Here is an 18,584-nt window from a genome sequence, read left to right as displayed (position 1 = left end):
TAAATAGGTACCGCTGTGGCAGGAAGGTAAACGGCGTTTCCGTGCACTGCTCTGGTTCGCCAGAAGTGGCTTAGTCATGCTGGCCACATGACCCGGAAACTGTACACTGGCTCCCTCGGCCAATAAAGCAAGATGAGTGCCGCAACCCCAGAGTCGGTCACGACTGGACCTAATGGTCAGGGGTCCCTTTACCTTTACCCTAGTATATGCATTATTGTACACTTTGCTTGAATGGAAAACTGCATGGCAAAATTAAGAGAAGTGTGAATGTTGAAGAATGGCTGTGTTTCAGTTAGTGCATTGTTTTGGAAAGTGAAAATTAGGTAGGTTCAGATTTGAATACAAGCTGAATCTAATTTCTCTCACATCCCTAATTATAGACTCATAGAACTGCAGAGTGGGAAGCGATCCCAAGGGTCATCTAGTCCAACTCCCCGTAATGCAACTGTCACACACAGAGATACATATGCTTCCCTCCTCATACAGAAAAATACCACACTCTAAGAGGGATGATCCCACCCTCCTGCAAGTGCAAAATATTTAAGAAAGAAACCCATTTTCCCCCACACAGTACTCAGTGACATTTGTGGGTTTGCCAACTGAAATGGCATGTGATTAGGAACTGCAGCCAATGCCATTAAATAAATACCATGCATATAATTTGTTAACAAAATTTATGTACTGCTTGGTCATAAAAAACAAACAAACTTCTAAGCAGCTTTTTTTTTTTAAAAAAAAAAAAAGCATTGCACTTATTGGTAAAGAACAGTTAAAATGGGAATTTAAAAACATTCAAAAAATGATTAAAATCAACAGTAAAATCAAAATCAACATCTACTTTTACATGTCTGGATAGGCTTCCCTAAACAAAAAGGTTTTAAGGAGATGCTGAAAAGGAGGTGCAGCGAAGGCACCTTCCTGGTGTCAAGAGACAGGGAGTTCTCAAGTCTAGGTGCTTCCAGGGGATGAACATGTTTGCAGAAACCAACTTCCCTCCGCTAGTTATTCACACTTTACATTTTCAGCACACATTTTGAGCCTGAGAGCCACATCCCTTCGTCCTAGGCTACCTTTCAGAGATGGCATGCCAGTGGTGGGTGGGGCCAGAGGCAAAAGTGGGCGGAGCAATGCATGCGGCTTTTAACCTCTATACAGTAGGCTGCATTCCAACCAAGCAAATGTTTCTGTACATACACACATACACTGCAGACACACCACTCCCCCCTGCCAAGCGAGAGACATTGCCAAAGTTCAAGGACACCTCTAAGTCAAACAAAAGCATACAAGGAGGGTGTGAAGCGGGAGAAGGCACATGGTGTGGCTTGGGATGGTCTCGCTCAGTGTAAGGCAGCTTCCCGTGTTCCTAAGATCCTGTCGATGAACAAGGGGCATAATAGGTCAATGCTATCAGCAAAGTAATGAACTTTTGTTTGCCGGTGGTGGTGGGGGGGGAGGGGATCCACATGATCAACCTGACACTGAGTTGAAGCAGAAGCGTGGGTCAATTTGACCCATGTTGCAACCAAAGCTGTGAAAGTACTCAAGAGGTTCAGGGAGGGAAAGGGGAACATTGCAACGAAGCTGTGCTTGTAACCGCCGAGATACAAATCCAATTTAATCCCCTTGTTACAAAATACCATCTTGCAATCTGCAATTCCTTGAAAATTATCTCTCCCGACCTGTGCACTGCCCTGCTAGGATGTTTGGCACAGTGGCTTGCATTATCATGTTTAAAGTAGCAAGAAGCTTCAGCAGTTGAGATAAATCCAGCCTGACCTTGCATCTAGCCACAGCATTTCTTCACTCCAGCCCTTAATCATTCTAAAAGTGGACATGCAACTAAATGGGTGTGTGTGCTGGAAGCCAGTCTTTGGGGGGCTGTGCTGGAGCTGATGGCCATTTCCTGGGGAGATGTCCTGTTCAGCAAGGTCCCACCCCCCACCCCCCGCAATTACAAACTGCACCTGGCCATGTCCACTCCGCCCCACCCCAAGACAGTTCTTCTTAAAGGGGGAAGGGAGCAAAACAGCTGGCAGCAGAGCAACTGCAGAGGCTGAGCACCTTTCAGCCTCCTTCATGCTGTTGTTGTGAATGCTGATTCTTAACAATAAGGAACACCAAACACAACAACAGCATGAAGGAGGCTGAAAGGTGCTGTTGTTGTTTTTTGACACGAATGAGCATTCTGGTCAGCACCGACATTACCACCCAATGGGGAATCTATGGCCATCCAGACATTGTTGATCCACAACCAGCATGGTGACTGGAGCTAATGGGAGCTGGAAGCCAACAGCACCTGAAAGGCCACAGTACATTTTCAGTCTCCTGAAATCTTGTGCTTCTTTATTTCCTGCCAACTCTCATGGGCTGGGAAAGGACAGCAGCAGAAGAAGACCATTGCTCCATCTAGCTCAATGTGGTCTTCACTCACTGGCAGCAGCTCTTCTGGATTTCAGGCATGGAACATCCCCAGCCTTACCTGGAGATGCTGCGGATTGGAACTTGGACTTTTTGCATGTGAAGCAGATGCTCTGTCACTGAGCTACAGCCCCACAACAAGGCAGCAAGGCAGCTCAGCTCCTCACCAAGCCGGTGTGTTAGAAAGAAATGTCATGCATAGGTGTATGAATGGGAGCCACCATTCTCACAAGCACAATGTAAGAACGTTAAGGTGGGTCCTGAGGAGAAAGTCCTAATAACACATAGCAAACTGAACAAAAACAGTGTATAATTTGAGGAGAAAGGAACAGGGAGGTTTTGACTTTCTTAGTTCAGGTGTTGGACAGAGCAGAGAGACATACCACCAAACCTACGGAGAAAACTTTCCTCAAAACTTCACAGCAAATCACAGCATGTACTACCTCAGTTCTACACTGCTTGGTTGCAAAATGACATCTTCACCCGTCCCCCTTCTGGCTAGTTTAACACTAACAGAATTAACCCTTAAGTTAGAAACTGCATGATTTCCCCTGTTGCACTTCCAACAGGTCCATCTAATCCAGCACCTGCCTCCAAAAGTGGCCAACCAAATTCTTTTTAGGAAGCCCATAAGCAGGGCATGAAGACAACAACCCTCAGGAATTATATGCCTTTGCAACAGGAAATCAGAGGTACACTACCAAAATCCCTAAAGATTCCCTTTAGTTATGATGACACCAGCCAGTGCAAACAAAAATCTGTCCCTCAGATTAGCAGGGCCAGCAAGACATTGCTGCAAAGGATGCTGCCAAGATAGCCAATTAAAGTTCAGGTCAGTTTAGTCTGGTTTGTTCCAATTTTTGTTAGAGGCATAATGTGATCTGCAGTAAACAAACACTCCAGCATTCAAAACAGGAAGAAGTGTGAGAAAAGCCAGTTCCTTATGTTATCAGGAACTATTTAAAATGATAATTCAGCAAATTGTATGTCTGATTCCGGAAGAGAGAAGCCAGACAGCAGAAAAACAGACAGAAAGAAACCTGGCACAAAAAGGAAACATAAAATGGACAGCACAGACTGAACTGAGGAAGAAGAAGCCGTCATTTCATGTAGGTGCCTGTGAAGGAGGCTCCACTTTGTGAGAGGCTTCTGGGTGCCCTTAGCAGCTGGTAGTTCAAACAGCTGCCATAGGAGCAGCAGGGACGGGCAACAATTTCTAGTCCATGTGTTGCAGTCGTTTCTGCTTGTAGGCCCCTGTGCAAACCAAGGCATTATCTTCAGTTATTTTGTTATTTTGTTTGTTATTTCTGGAGAAAGGTATCAAGGTGACTGTGCTACTGCCTTCAATTTCTGCAGTCTTTGTGTAGCCTTGTCAGGCCCACCTGTTGGTCATTAGAGGTGGAATCCCTATGCCTACCTTCTCAAAAAGTATATTTGAGAGACAAGATGCCTCCAAATACCAGTTGCTGGGAATTCACAAGTGGGGAGAGTGCTGCCACACTCAGTACCTGCTTGCAGGCTTCCCATAGCGAACTGGTTGGCCGCTGTGAGAATAGGATGGTTAAGTCCACTCAAAGGGGACTATGGGGTTGCGGTGCACATCTCGCTTTCAGGCTGAGGGAGCCAGCGTTTGTCGACAGACAGCTTTCCGGGTCATGTGGCCAGCATGACTAAACCACTTCTGGTGCAACGGAACACCATGATGGAAGCCAGAGCACACAGAAACACTGTATACCTTCCTGACACAGCAGTGCCTATTTATCTACTTGCATTGGCGTGCTTCTGAACTGCTAGGTTGGCAGGAGCTGAGACAGAGCAACAGAACTTCACCCTGTCATGGGGATTCGAACAGCCAACCTTCTGATCGGCAAGCCCAAGAGGCTCAGTGGTTTAGACCACAGTGTCACCCATGTCCCATGTGAAGAATAGGATGCTGGACTAGATGGACTGTGCTCTGGCCTGATCCTGCTGCAGGAACCTTCTTATGTTCTTATGAAATAGAGAAGCTATTTCAGGATCAAGGAGCACCCTTCTCTATCTGCTCATCCATGCTTTAATCTGCAAATTGCAAAAACATTAACATTATTGATTGATCAGACATCAATCCCACAGAAAATTTAATTAAATTAAAATGTGTCACTGAACAGTCCCCCTGCATCATATATAAATCTTTGGGGAAGTCAACAATAGACAGCAGCGATTCATATCATGTTTTCCAATTTAATTTATTCCCTAGCCATTTTCTATCTCATAGCTTGATAATCAGGGTGTGTATGTGTGTGTTCAGGAGCTCACAGTAGGTCTATTTAGTCTAAGGGGCATCCCTTTCACACAGATCTCTTCAAAAAGCTTCTAACCACTTTGGCTTTCAGATAATAACTTCGCCATGTATTATTTACAGTTGATCTGGGTTGAACCAGACCACTGCCAGGGCAATGGCTCTATTCAACATGTTGCTTTTACAGAATTGACCAGCACAGAACAACTTCTAAGCAGAGTGTTAACATTTTAACACCCTCTCCAACTACCAGTACAGCTGTACGTTCTGCCCCTGAAGGAAGTTGAACCTTGAAGAAGAGAGCAAGGAAGTCCCTTTCATTAAATCAATTCCTCCCCTAAAGGTCTTCTGCTATACGAATCCTAACCCAGTTTCTCCAAAGAATGCTGCAAAGCTCACAGTAAGGGGAGAGAGAGAGAGGAGGGGGGGAGAGAGAGAGGGAGAGAGAGAGAGAAAGGAGTCAACCAGCACAGATGTTACCCTCAAAATGCTTAAACCTCCACCATTTTGTGCCAATGGAATCCATATTCTGCAGCATATTATTTATTTTAATTTATAAGAAACATTAATGAATCACCAACTTCTTTAAATAAAATCACCCCAAAGGTTTGGGTTCACACAAGTTCATTACCTGAGGAATGCAATGTCAAGTGACGAGAGGCACAGATCACACAGCATGGGCTCCCCAGGGAAATTGGGCCAGCACCAACTTTATGGTCTTTTCTGTACCAGGTGAACATTTGCTTATTTATTCAATCAGGCCTTTTAAACAACATGTGTTTCACAGTCTGGGGACTCTCAGTTTTAAATTGAGCATTAAATTGTATTTTAATTGTGTTTCTGTTTTTTAATTAATGTGTTATAGTTTATATTGCTTTACATTGCATTTCAGTGCATCATTTGTATGTTTGTTTACTGCTTCATGAGCTGTCCAGAGACCTCTGCTTATAGAGTGGCTGAATAAATTAGTAAAATAATAAACAAAATACCCTCTTATCTTCTCAAATGTGTGAGCAAACCGGCCCTAAATTTACCCCAAGAATACAGCTTGTGTATATTATGCAAATAAGGGAGGAAAGCCCTATTTATAGCATGTTTTGCATAATTTACATTGCTTCTCTTATGGGGGGACTTTGCTCCCCCATAAGAAAGAACAAGATGGCAGCCACCTCCTATTGCAGGTAATTCACAAGCACATTGAACCTAAAGTTCATCTTGTTCAGTCCATCAGTGGCCAATCAAGTCTCCCCCCAACAAAAAAACCCACAAGCAAAGGAAAATGGACAGACTCACCCCCTGTAGCTTGTTTCCAGTTAGTTTTTCTTTTTCTTTCTTTTTCCAGACTTAAGTTATTTTCATTAATATATGTGTTCTGTACCATTACTTGGCTGGAGGATGGCATTGCAAAATTCAGAGAAATGCTAGGTTTGAATGGTTGTTTTTCAGTCCATGCATTGCTTTGGAAAGGGTGGATTAGGTAGGTTTGCTTTTCAGTGGGAATGAAGTCAAATTTCTCCCTCAGCCCTGTTCATAGCATCTGCTAACGAGAGGTTGGCTGCATCACCATACAGCATTGGATTTAGCTATCATAGCTAAGAGTCATGGACAAGCCTATATTTCGTTCATTTTGTGAATCTTACAAAAAAACACACACCAAAACCCCCCCAACTAAGTTAAGATAAGAGGCCACTTCTTGTGGGAATGAATTCCACATGGTGATTATGCTGCTGTGTGGAGTGCGAATCTTAACTGCACAACCAATTGGTTGCATAGAATGACCTTGAGCTCCAGAAAAGCAGCGTTGGCGTGAGAAGTACCCATGTCACAAGTTCGTCCAACATTATCTGAGGCTTCCAAATTAGTGGTGCATTGTGTGGCATGTGGGAACAGGCATTGAGTATCTCAAGGAGAAGGAACCATGTTCATGACAGGATTCTTCCTTTTTGACACATGTGCACTTGTTGGTGGTCTACTGACAAAAATGAAGAAGAAAAGAAAATATAGTTCAGCCTTCTTTTTAAAAGCCTGTTTCTGTATTTATTTTTCTTCATGAAATATTATTGGTACTGACACATGACAGCCAAGGAGAGATGGCTGTGCATGTATTTCACGCAAAAATAAAATAAAATAAAATCCACCTTTGTGGACAGCACACACAACCGGCAGCCTGTGTTAAACCATGAACTGAACAATGTCCCTTTACAAAGGGCACAGGGCGAGAGTAGCTTTATGGCACTATTGATTTATTCTGTCCCTGCAGTTAAAAACTATACCCAGACAGACAATAAAAATAACTGCTCTAACCAGATAACAGCTTCCTGCTACTAAAATGGATTTTACACTTAAAGTCACAGTAGACTGATCTTTTACACATCTATTTCTTTTAAGTCTCCGTTTATTTATTTTTTAAAGAAAAGCCTTGAGAATTTAGAAACTTTGAAACTGGACAGCATTGTACTTAACTGTTCTATTCCTCTGGAGTCCATATGCTGCTGGCATAGATTGCCCCCCACCCACCTGTCACGCAAACACATTTTGCTCTCTTCTAATTCCTCTCTCTCTCTCTCTCTCTCTGGGATGTCTTTCGTAACCTCAGGCACCGCATAGCAGTTTATACTAAACTCAGAATATACACTGCTGGTGGGAGACAGAGTGAGATCTAAGAAACAAAATGCAATGAATGAACATTGTAGCAAAAATCAGAAAGAGAGAGAGAGAGAGAGAGAGAGAGAGAGAGAGAGAGAGAGAGAGAAGCGCAGAGCTACATCTAAATTGGCTCTCTGGTGTAAGTAGCATTATTCTATCCTATGGTACGATTCAAGTGACCCTTGGGATTAGGGGAGCTGTGGATCTAGCCTGCCAGCTGTATCCAGTCCCCCACATTTTGTCTTGTGCACTATGCCATATGTGGCCCCTAACATCATTTTATGTGTGCCCCCCTCTCTTGGAACTGCCTCCATTCTTCTTTCCCATCAGTGTCTTCCTTCCTATTTGTCTCTTCCTTATTTCTCCTGGCTTTTAAAATAATTTCTTCCTCTTTCTGTGTAGTTTCAGACAACTGGAAGGGGCAGTATTTTATCTTTCATATATATATATATATATATATATATATATATATATATATATATATATGGTCCTATAGCTCTGTGGGGGGTGGGGGAAGTCATCACCCCTCTGCCGTTGGTGAACAAATGGCTTGGATACAAGATCTTAACCACCCCCCCACAAGCTGTCTGTGAACAAATGAGTAGGCTTCTGCCATATGTATGGTTTGCATGTGTGAATGGAGCATACTGAAGTCAGAAAAGAATTAGTCTCACTTGCTTTCCAGAACACTAGTTGCATTGGTCTTCTGCACTACCTTCCCCTTCTGTGGTTTTTATTTCAGATTAATTCATCCAGAACACTGTATTCTCTGGTTCCACACATTATCAGCTCTTTGCCCACCAAAAGCCAGCAGTGCGGACCTTAATGGATCACCTCTTAGGACAGGGGTGGGAACGTTTTTAAAGCAAGCCCCACTTTATTTGATTGCAAGCACATTTTGGAGTCCAGACCATACCTGTAAGTGGACACTTTTCCTCTGTAGAGACAAAGCTGACAGTGAGCCCCCTTGGCTGCTGGCTACCCATCCCATTAGTCACATATGTTTTCAGGTGTGGTGCAGTTGGGTGTGGTTTAGGGAAAATGGCCTCACAGGTCAAATTAGGATTGCTGATCATACAGGGAACTGCTATGGAGAGACCTTACTTACATTCAGATCAACATGCCTGGCAAGGTTGACATGGGAGCGAAACAGGGACACAAGGGAACACTCTTGAATTATGCCAACACAGATGCCAATGGTAAAAAGCTAAAACCATGAGTCACAGGATAGTCTGATTGAAAACAGTTTAAAAGCAACAGAGCACGATATAGAGGGTGACACTCCATGCCCTTAGCTCACCCTGATACAAGTCAATACTGCAAAGGCCTCCAAAGACAGGCATGTGATTGGAGTTAGTTAACAAAATATGCTCCACAGGCACCACAGGGTGAGACAAGGACAGGCCATGGGGGTTATGTGCTTGCATATGTTGGGGCATGCACTTTGGCCATCTTCCGTCAAGTCTGTGGAAGCATTTTAGCAGGTTCTTGTAGGGTACTAAATAATAATAATGAGAATAACAATGCTAACTGGATTTGTTAGACGCCTTACGCTAAACAGTCTCAAGGCCACTTGTTGACACAGCTAGAAATCCAGAACATAACCGCGAATGGCAATTTAAACAAACAATTATATGCTTCAGCATCACCAATTGTAAAGCTCAGTAAATGTGCTGTACCTGGAACTGTGTGTGGAGAGTGCAGCTGACTGCTGAAGGGGACACAGCTGTGGGCAACTTGAGGAAGTACCATCCACCATTGTGCCTGCCAGAAAAAGGCAAGTAAAACAGCTTGGGGCAGATGCTGGAAAAAGAACAGTGAGTGGAGGGGTGTCGGTTTTCTGCCCTTGGGACCCCCTGGGAAATTCACCAACAATACTGCACCAGGAACTGGATGTGAAGAATGCACCTGAGGAAGCTCCCTCCCCCTTGGGCCTACCTATAACAAGCAAGCCTAGGAGGAGAGGCTAGGCTGATGCCAGGAGTTTCCGGGATCCTTTCTCCTTGTGAAACTATTATGGGTTAGCTGAGAGTTCATTTGGACCCTAGGTGAGAGCCAGGGTGGACAGGTGGAGTCCCAGCCAGGAAGCTGAGAGGGAGAGTGTGTCAGAAGGAAAACTAATTGAAATTGGTTTATATTTAATAGTAATTTGCTATTAAGGTAATATTTTCATATGTGACTGTAATATTTGTTGCTCTTTAAGTTGTCTGTTGCTTTAGTTTTCTGTACACTACTCAGATATTTTCATATAGAAATGGTGTAAATGAATAAAATCAACTCAAATTTATGAACAGAGCTCACAGAGTTCATTTTAAAAGGAAATTAAAGTTCAAAGTGTCCCCCCAAAAGGGAACTCATTCCAGTTTGTGCTTGTTCCTTTACAAAATGAACTAATTTAATTAACATTCAGTTCACTGTTTAATTTAAATTCACCCAAATAATCCTTGGCAATTCCTCCCTGCCCCTCCCAGCGTGCAGAATGTTACAAGCGACTGTGCTTAAGTACAAAGTATACTTAAGAAGACTAAGAAAGCAGTGGAATGTGAACCACGCCATTTATTTCCCCCAACAAGTATAATCTTTGCGCTTAAAGGTCCAAAGAGTAGAAGATACAGGTTTGAAAATGAACTAGAAATACTTCAAAGTTCTATCCCAAAACAAACTTAATTCACATTCAGTTCGCATGGTAATTATGCGAAGAATTTTCAGGTGTAGTTCAGAGATTTTTGAATTAATGTAGTGAACATTATTAAATGGAACTAGCTCATTTCATGCATTGTTTGCTAGCAATAAAAAACAAAAACAAAAACCCACATAACAATTGTCTGGGAATAGAGGAAGGCCTTAACCTGTCACCAAAATGAGAGTAATGTTGGTGCCAAGCAGGTCTTGTTGGAGAGAGCAGCTTCAGTTCAAGACTATGTGCCCAATAGGATTTTGGCAGGAGGCAGTGGGGTCATGGGAAAAATTCATTCATTCATTCATTCATTCATTCATTCATTCATTCGCCTTTTAATATGAACCTACCTAATTCACAGTATGTGATACAGGCATCATTTGAATTGCACATTTCTCTGAATTTTGCAAAGCATAATTTAGCATAAGCCACCTTTTGTCCTTTTGAAGCAGTGGTCCCCAAACTAAGGCCCGTGGACCGGATAAGGCCCGAGGGACTCGTTTATCCTGACCAAGCTATTTCCAGTGTTCCTCCGACCTGGAAGTGCACTGGAAATAGCATGTGCGCACACGTATGGGCATGCGCACCCCCGCCCTCTGGCCCGCCATGCGCTCAGCGCTGGAGACACTGGCCGAGGCACGGTAAGTTTGCTGACCCCTGTTTTGAAGGATGGTGGGGTTGTTCAATAACAATGAGAACAACAGTAATGTGATTTGGCAAGGAATTCTGACTCCCAATGGTTTAATAAGGGCAAGAAAATAATACAATCCATATATATGTATGGATGAAGAAAGCTGATGAGGAGGTGAACATGAGTGAGTGAGTGTGTGTGTGTGTGTGTGTGTGTGTGTGTGGACTGCACATGAAATTCCTGAGTTTAGAATTTTTTAGTTTAGAGTGCATGTCTTTTGCATCCAGCTCATAAAAAAGCAGTTCCCATAAGCCTGATGTCTGCCCTCCCTGAACTAAGAATTGGCTATTCCAGCAGATCTTTGGGCTGTCTACAAGTCGAACTGGTGTGAAGCTATTCCATCATAATTTATTTTGCTGTATTTTGGTTTTAAACTGTTTTGTCATACATCAGCTGCTTTGACTATTTTTTTTTAATATGACCTAAAAGGGAAAAAAAAGTTTACAAAATGAATAAATATCCCCAAATGGATTCCTATATAAATGGCTTGCTACAGGGTTCCTTTTGCTCCAGCTGCCCAGAATCTAACAGGCATGATAAATTAAGATCTGAATGCTTTCACTTGAGGGAAAAGTGGGATCTAGATATACTCTTTTTTCCATCAAGAATTTTGATGCATTGAAATGCTTCCCCAAAAGTATTCACAGCAGGCCTATCAACAATATGGAGATTTAAGCCTTAGGTAATGTCTGGACTTGCATACATCTTTAAATGGCTTAGGTGGAGTTAAAGGCTGATCGTGAATGTTCGGTGCTGTGAATATCTAAAACAGTCAGGCATTACTGCAGACCGATATGCTGCAATCATGCTGGATTGTCATGTCAAAAGGGTACCTTAGAAATGACTGACAAAGCATCGCCACTCTCTTTATTTATATAGTTATTGCAATATGTGGATTTCCCATCTTAGGGAGGACCACGATTTCTACAGAAGCGCAATTTGAAAAGGCTTTTCTCTATGCATACCCCAAGACGTCACACTGATCCTTTAACACTTCGGTGATGAGGCTGTAATTTTGGAAATGCAGCAAAAAAATTCGTGAAACCGTTGCATTCATTTCTATGTGAAAATTTTCAGCATTTCATTCCCATTTATATTATTTCTCTTTTTTCCTCCGTTCCACCATGATGCTGAAATTGATGAAGTCTTGTTTGGAGAGAGCTGTTAAGTAGCAAAGACAACATTCATTGTGCCTGACAGCTTGTCTTAGTCTTGATTTGAGTATTCTACTTGCATGGGAGAGAGAAATGTGTTGTCAAGCCTTTGTTTTATCAAGCTACAGGAACAATATTTTAATATCCTCTCTCATTTCAATACCTCTTTCATCTTGATAAAGAGAGCACTGAATAATCCTGCCAAAAAGAGGCCCCATTGTCATGATGTAGCTGCTAGCAAAGTCATTTATATAACACAGAGTCCAGCAAGAAAATAAATCATGGTAACACTTACTGAGGAAAAATGAACAAAAACAGTATATAACTTCAGGAGAAAAAAACCAGAGTGTTCTCTTTTAAGGCAGGTTTTGTTAAGAGCAGGGGTATGTTCAATGTAGCATTCACCAGAAAAACTATGTCCCACTTACATTGTAGATGATTTTTAGAGTTGTATTCTGTTCTGGGGGGGGGGGGGCTTGTTGTATGTGAATTTTGTTATGACTATTTATTGCTTTAAAATTGTGTGTACAAAATTTAATCATTTTATTCACAAGTGTGTACACCGTCCTGGAATCTTTTGATGAAGGGATGCTATGAAACATTTCAAATAAATAAGGATGAGTGTCTGCTGCCCACATGCCCCACAATATCACTGCTCATATTGCATAGGGGGCCTCCAAAAATGCATCCAAGACAATGAAGAGCGATAGATTTGTAAGCTTCAAACAGAAGTGAATTCACATCAGCGTGTATAAGTGTCTTAATGTGAGACTCTTCTGGATCCCAGCCATTTGGAACTTGTGAATTTGTGCCCCGCTCCAATTTTTTAAAAAATAAATAAATAAATACCAGGGTATTTTGAACAGGAAGTCGAGCAACCCTAGTTACTCAAAGGGAAATTTAAGTGTAGCAATCATTTATGGGGTCAAATCCGCACTTTGACTGATACATGGCAGGCCACTGTGCCCTTACAAACATCAGGCCACTATTATAATTTAAAAAGAAAAAGAAAGGGAGGGGAGAGGGGAAACCACCATAAGCAGATCGAGGCCATTTCCAAATGCCTTTTCCATAATATGAGCTCAGACAGGCAGGGTTGCTTCCACTCCATGTTTGCCTCATAAATCACCAAACAGAAAATTGCTTCTGAGCCTCAAACCCTCTCTGCCAACTCCCAATCTGCAACAAAGTGGTTGACAGCCAAAAGAAAAAGCCCTGAAAAGCAGGGTGGTTTATCGTGGGCAGGGTGACACAACGTGAGCTATGTGAATGGAGATGGGTTATAATTAGCAAGGGAGTGTCACCCCGGCCTCCTTCCTTTCATTTGTAGCCGTGCTCCTAACTCAGGGGAATGGCATGCATTTTCTCACATAGTGTATACAAGCCCCGTGCCTTGCCAAGACAACTGTCTCTATTCTGGTGGGGATATATTTGACAGCCAATGTTCTTTTCCTGGGAGCCATAAAAACAGCAACAGGAATTCTCACCAGGCATTGAGGAGCTCCCTGCCCCCGCTCCACATTGCCAAGGCTACATATACTTCATGCTTTTAAGGGGGGGGGAGAGAGAGAATTAAGAAATTAAAAATTGTCTGCATTGGCAATCCAAATTCCACACTGGACTGCGCAGTACGAACACTCGGTTCAAAGAGGGAACATTCGTACCACTTAACACCATTCACAGCAGTATTCTTAAGAACATGCCCTATACCAGATGAGATTGTTTTTCTGTACAGCCCGGTATTCTCCACTCTGATCCAGGTTCTGAGGTTTCAGCAAGCATTGAGAAAGGACCACCTCTTTCTGCATGAAACTGCTCGTTGCCTGTGGTCACCTTCCAAGGTCTGTGGGGTCACAGGGTTGGTGGGGTCACAGGGCAGGGCCTTTTCAGAGACAGCTCCACAGTTGTGGGCCTCCCTCACAAGGGAAGGTAGATGGGCCATCTCTTTTCTGTAGCAAATAAATGATTGAAACCACACTAAATAATGATAATGTTGGTTTTCTCTAACATAGGATGTAGGGGGACGGGCAGGGAGCCTGTTTGCCAGCCAGACTGTATCTTCTTTGTACAGTTCAGTAGCCTCTGAATTGACGGATGTCGAATGTACCTAATAAAAAAAGTTAGTTTCAGTTCATCATTTTGTCCATTCCTTCTATATGCCATCTCAGTTTAGCCGTATGTGCAACTTTAAATAACCACTCTCTAACAGATGGAATTGTTGAATGTTTTCAAGCACTGAGCATGGGCAATCTTTAATGCAGTTAGAAGGTTAATAATCCAGCTGTTTTGCCCTTTCTTTAACACCCCGACCACATTCTCACGTAATTATAAGCCAAGGGTTGTAGCCAATGTTAGTTCTACTCAGAGCAGGCCTGCTGAAGTGGATTAATGGTACTAACTTGGGTCCATTAATTTCAGTAAGTCTACTCTGAGTAGAATTGAGAAATAACATACAAGAATGTCTTCTACTGGAGGAAATTACTTGCAAAAATTAGTCAAGACTACATATGAAAATGTGTCTATTAGGAGAAATTCCTAAAATGATGATGAATTTTCATGAGGATTTTTTTTTTTTAAATGTAAATAGCTACAATTTGTGGAAAACTGAATTTAAGATTGGAAAAATGAGCAGCCAAAAGAACAAAAATTGGCTAATCTTTCCATCCCTAAAGGGATTTTTCTATGGTTACCCCACCCACTTGGCATTCCTTTCCCTCTGCAATCTGTGAGGTACCATTCATTATTTGTTTTAGGTTCCTCTTCAAAACGTAACTTTTTGCTCAAGGCTATTCTGACCACCCCCACCCCCTCCACAAGGCTGGACCTCCTATCTTTTTATCTCAATATTTCTGGTGCTGTGTTTGTATTCTATTGTTTGTGGATTTTAATGGGTTTTTATTTATTTTTGTGCCTCGTATTTTTTCAAATAATAAGTGGTCTAGATTCCCTCCTGCCCTGCTTAAAAAAAAAGAAAAATCAATCAGTCTGCTGTGCTCCTTGCCTGGTGTGAGCAGGATAACAAACCATCAAACTTTAGCTGCACCTGAACTAAGGATCCTAGTTTGTTTCTCCATAACAAGCCATGAGCACTAGTGAACTTTAAGTCCTGGTCTGTTGCTGGCTTGCTGGTTAGGAAGCAACAAACCATGAACCAAAAACACTGGTTTATCTTTACTTACAAACATGGCCACTCAGCAACATAAATAAACAAAGTCCTATTCTAATTCCTGTTATGCAGCTGATTTTTGTTTGAGAACCTTGCATGATATATCTTTCAGTCTTACAACATCTCCATAACATGCCATTGTATCTTCTTGTATTATGGTATTCCTTGTTCTGTGTAACGGAGAAGACTTGAAAATATGAGTGCATTCCCCCGTAACATGGGAAGGGATCACAAGAAAACTATGGGCTATATTGTGTCCAACTACTGGAATTCTCTACAGAACTGCAATTATCAGAATGTAATCACTATTTTTAAAATGTGCTATGGTCTTCCAGTAAAGGACTAGATCAATGCCTCAGACTTGACTTTACTGCTTACTTGAGGAGAACTCAATAAATACAGAGCCAGTTTAAACACTTTCCCATCCCCTCTGCATCAGACACAGTTCCTTAGCCTGCCTGCCTGTTCTATTCCACCCAAAGAACCAAAATTTTCGGCCTCTGTATCCTTTTGTTTCTAGTCAATGTGCTCTGAAAGCTGAAGCTCTTCAAAGCACCCGGGGCAGGCAGGGGGAGAGTTGAGAAAGAAGCATGTTTTATTTTTTAAAGTATTTTTTCAGCCTTGTATTACTAGGATGTTTTCCTCTAGGCTTCATCACAAAACATTTAACCAATCCTGGTAGTGATAATAATTCACAGTTTGTTACAAACTTGTCAGAAGAAGCAGGGGGGCCTCTCTGGCAAAAGTGTGGTATAGGCAGTGAGAGTGTTGGATGGAACCCTTACATGCCCACAAGGCTCACTGGGTGATATTGGGGTAGTCACAGTCTCTCAGCCTACCTCACAGGGTTGTTGGGAGGATAAAAAGGAGAGGGGGGACAACCATGCATGCACCTTGAGCTCATGAAGGAAAGATAAGATTATAAATATAATAAATAAATAAATAAAATAGACGGGCTTTGATAAGTTACACCCAGAAACATCTATTTGCAGTGAGTCTATAAGATGACCCTTCCTAGATCAGGAGGGCCCACCTAGGGCAGGTATGGGGAATATTTTTTCTGACTACCCCAAGGATATGGGTCCTTATTTGTCAGGAACCACATGGTGGCAGTGGGTGGGGCCAGGAACCACCTTCTCCCCCCCCATGGGACCTATGGTAATCAGGGGAGGCCCTGCTGGTGGTGCCCCCACTGTGGATTGCCCAGTTGGCAGTGGCCCATGTTCAGTGGCCTTCTTGGTGGTGGTTCCCTAATTCCCTCCCTAATCAGGTGCATCAGTCTCCCTCACTATTCACTTTTTAAGGAGAAATCTGATGACATTCCTGTTTGCCCAGACATTTCATCGTTGAGAGTTCTGTCCTTGGCATTGTGGAATAAATAGTTGGAGAGTGGGCAGTTGCTTCTTGGAGTTTTCCATTGTTTCGTTGAAGTGTTTTTTAACTGTTTTTAGATGTTTTAATTGTATGACTTTGGCACTGAAATGTTTGCTGCCCTGGGCTCCTTTGGAGAAACAGGCAGGATACAAAATTAATAAATAACATTGACTTTCTAATATTTTCTGAACGTGCATTTATACACTTGTGTATTTGTAGATCCACGTTACTCTTTTGTATGTGTAAAGCACAGATCATCACCAGAGAAAAAACTTGGAAAGTACAAAATGAAAGCTCAAATCCAATGAAGGAAGTTGAGTCCTTTGGAGTAGAAGATGAAGAGTAAAGCTCTAATTCTATGGTTCCATGGCTGACTTGCCTAAAACAACCAGCAAGCAACATGGAAGTCTTATTCTGAACAAGACAGAATAATCTGCCTGGTGAGAGAGACTGGGCATGAGTCCTGAATCGTCAGAACAATGCATTGCTGTATTATTACTGACGGTGCTCTTAACCTCAAACCACTCTAGTTTCCCCTTTTCAAAACAAAACCCTTTGGAGCTACTGAGCTAAATGGCACTTTTACAAACACAAAGCACAGTTAGCATCCAAAGGCTGTGAACCGATAACCATAGGGAACTTCATCTATCCTGATATTTGGGGGGATGATAGCATGGCAAAATAAAGTAAATCTTCCAAAAAATTATTGCCATGTATGATTGGGGACAATAATATTTTCCAGACTGAAACTACGATTGGGGGATGTTTTAGAATCTCTGTGGGTCACCTTCACTGGCAACAGGGCGGCATCTTTATTAATGGGGCGGGGTGCACTGCTAAAGGCGAACCCCCAATGTGTGAGCAGAATGGGGGCAGCGCTGGAATGGGATGCAATGGAGGGGGGGTGGTCAGCACATGCAGCCCCACTCCACTCTGTGTGATCTGGCCTCTGCAGATAGGGTCACTGCCTCAGCAACATGCAAAATCCCAGTTCTTGCTCATTTATTCTACACATTTGCAGCTCTCTTTTTTCAGATGGTGACTTGTTTGTTCAAACATTAGTCAGTTCTGGTACAAGGAGCAAAGCGAGTGCATGGCCAAATTGGAGGCCTCTTGAAGTTGCAATGAAGCTAAAACATCCAAATTTTAAGCCTCCTCCCTTTTTTTGTGCTGATCAGAGTTCTATTATTACCAGTTACAAAGGGGAAGGCACAGCCAATTATAAGCTAATTCTGGCACACGCAAAGCCACAAGCTGAAGATAAGCCAACAGTGCAAAGCTTGCAGCTGGAGAGTCCACAAAGCTCAAAAAGAAGCTGACTCATGAAAATGGCCTTATATAAAACATCCAATGGTGATTTTTCTCTGCCTCATTTCTGCATGTCTTCCGAATGATGTATGATGTGCCTTATTTACTCTGTCCCATAAAACGTACTTTTACAAATTATTTTAATGTGCTGCCAAGCACCAGATAGGTTGCCCTTTACTGTGTTGCCCTTAGGATTTTTCTTTTTTAAAAATGTTATCCCATTCCTTTATTCGAAATGTCTCTAGAAAATTAGTTCCATCTGGATTTTTCTCCTCTGATATCTTGGCATGCAGACATGTAGTTGCTCGATCAGGGCAGTGGAACAGTAATCCAGATATCTGGGTTCAGAAAGCTCCTAACTTTGTTGTTGTTTTAATGCATGTACTGAAGGGAATGCCAATTCTTTTTTCTTTTTTATATAATAAAAAAAGTTTTCATTGGTTTTTCAATCCAGAAACGAGAACATTCAAATAACCTACAAGTTACAACAAAAGTGTAGAGTATTAACTGCACAATCATGTTACAGTGCTGTCATAAAGAGTTCATTTAATCTTAGAATTGGAGAGTTGAAAGGGACTCCAAGGGTCATCTAGTCTAACCCCCTGCAATGCAGAAATCACAGCTAAAAAATCTAAAGTTCTTTAGTTATGTGGCTTTTGCAAATCGTCAATGCATAACAATACTACAGTTGGATTGGAAGAGATGGACCTGCCTATTGAAAATAAAATTCCCAGAAGAAACCATTTTATCGCATTCCCACAATTGGTGCAACTGTTACTAGGTCTCTGATAATTGAAAAGGACGTAATGTAACAAAGACTGCAAGATACAGTGGGGTAGGTATTGTTATCTGATATACCCCATTTATTAATA

At 42.1% G+C, this 18,584-nt stretch overlaps 1 protein-coding gene across 1 annotated transcript in view; it reads right to left on the bottom strand.

Annotated features, from left to right (window-relative positions):
• Positions 1-18,584, bottom strand: part of MAF (MAF bZIP transcription factor) — a 232,463-nt gene that overhangs the window by 137,129 nt on the left and 76,750 nt on the right. The window lies entirely within an intron of this gene.

The sequence above is a fragment of the Podarcis cretensis genome (genome assembly GCF_951804945.1).
Source record: "Podarcis cretensis genome assembly, chromosome: 8".
Taxonomy (NCBI): Eukaryota; Metazoa; Chordata; class Lepidosauria; order Squamata; family Lacertidae; genus Podarcis; species Podarcis cretensis.
This window is presented reverse-complemented; position numbering and strand designations above follow the sequence as displayed.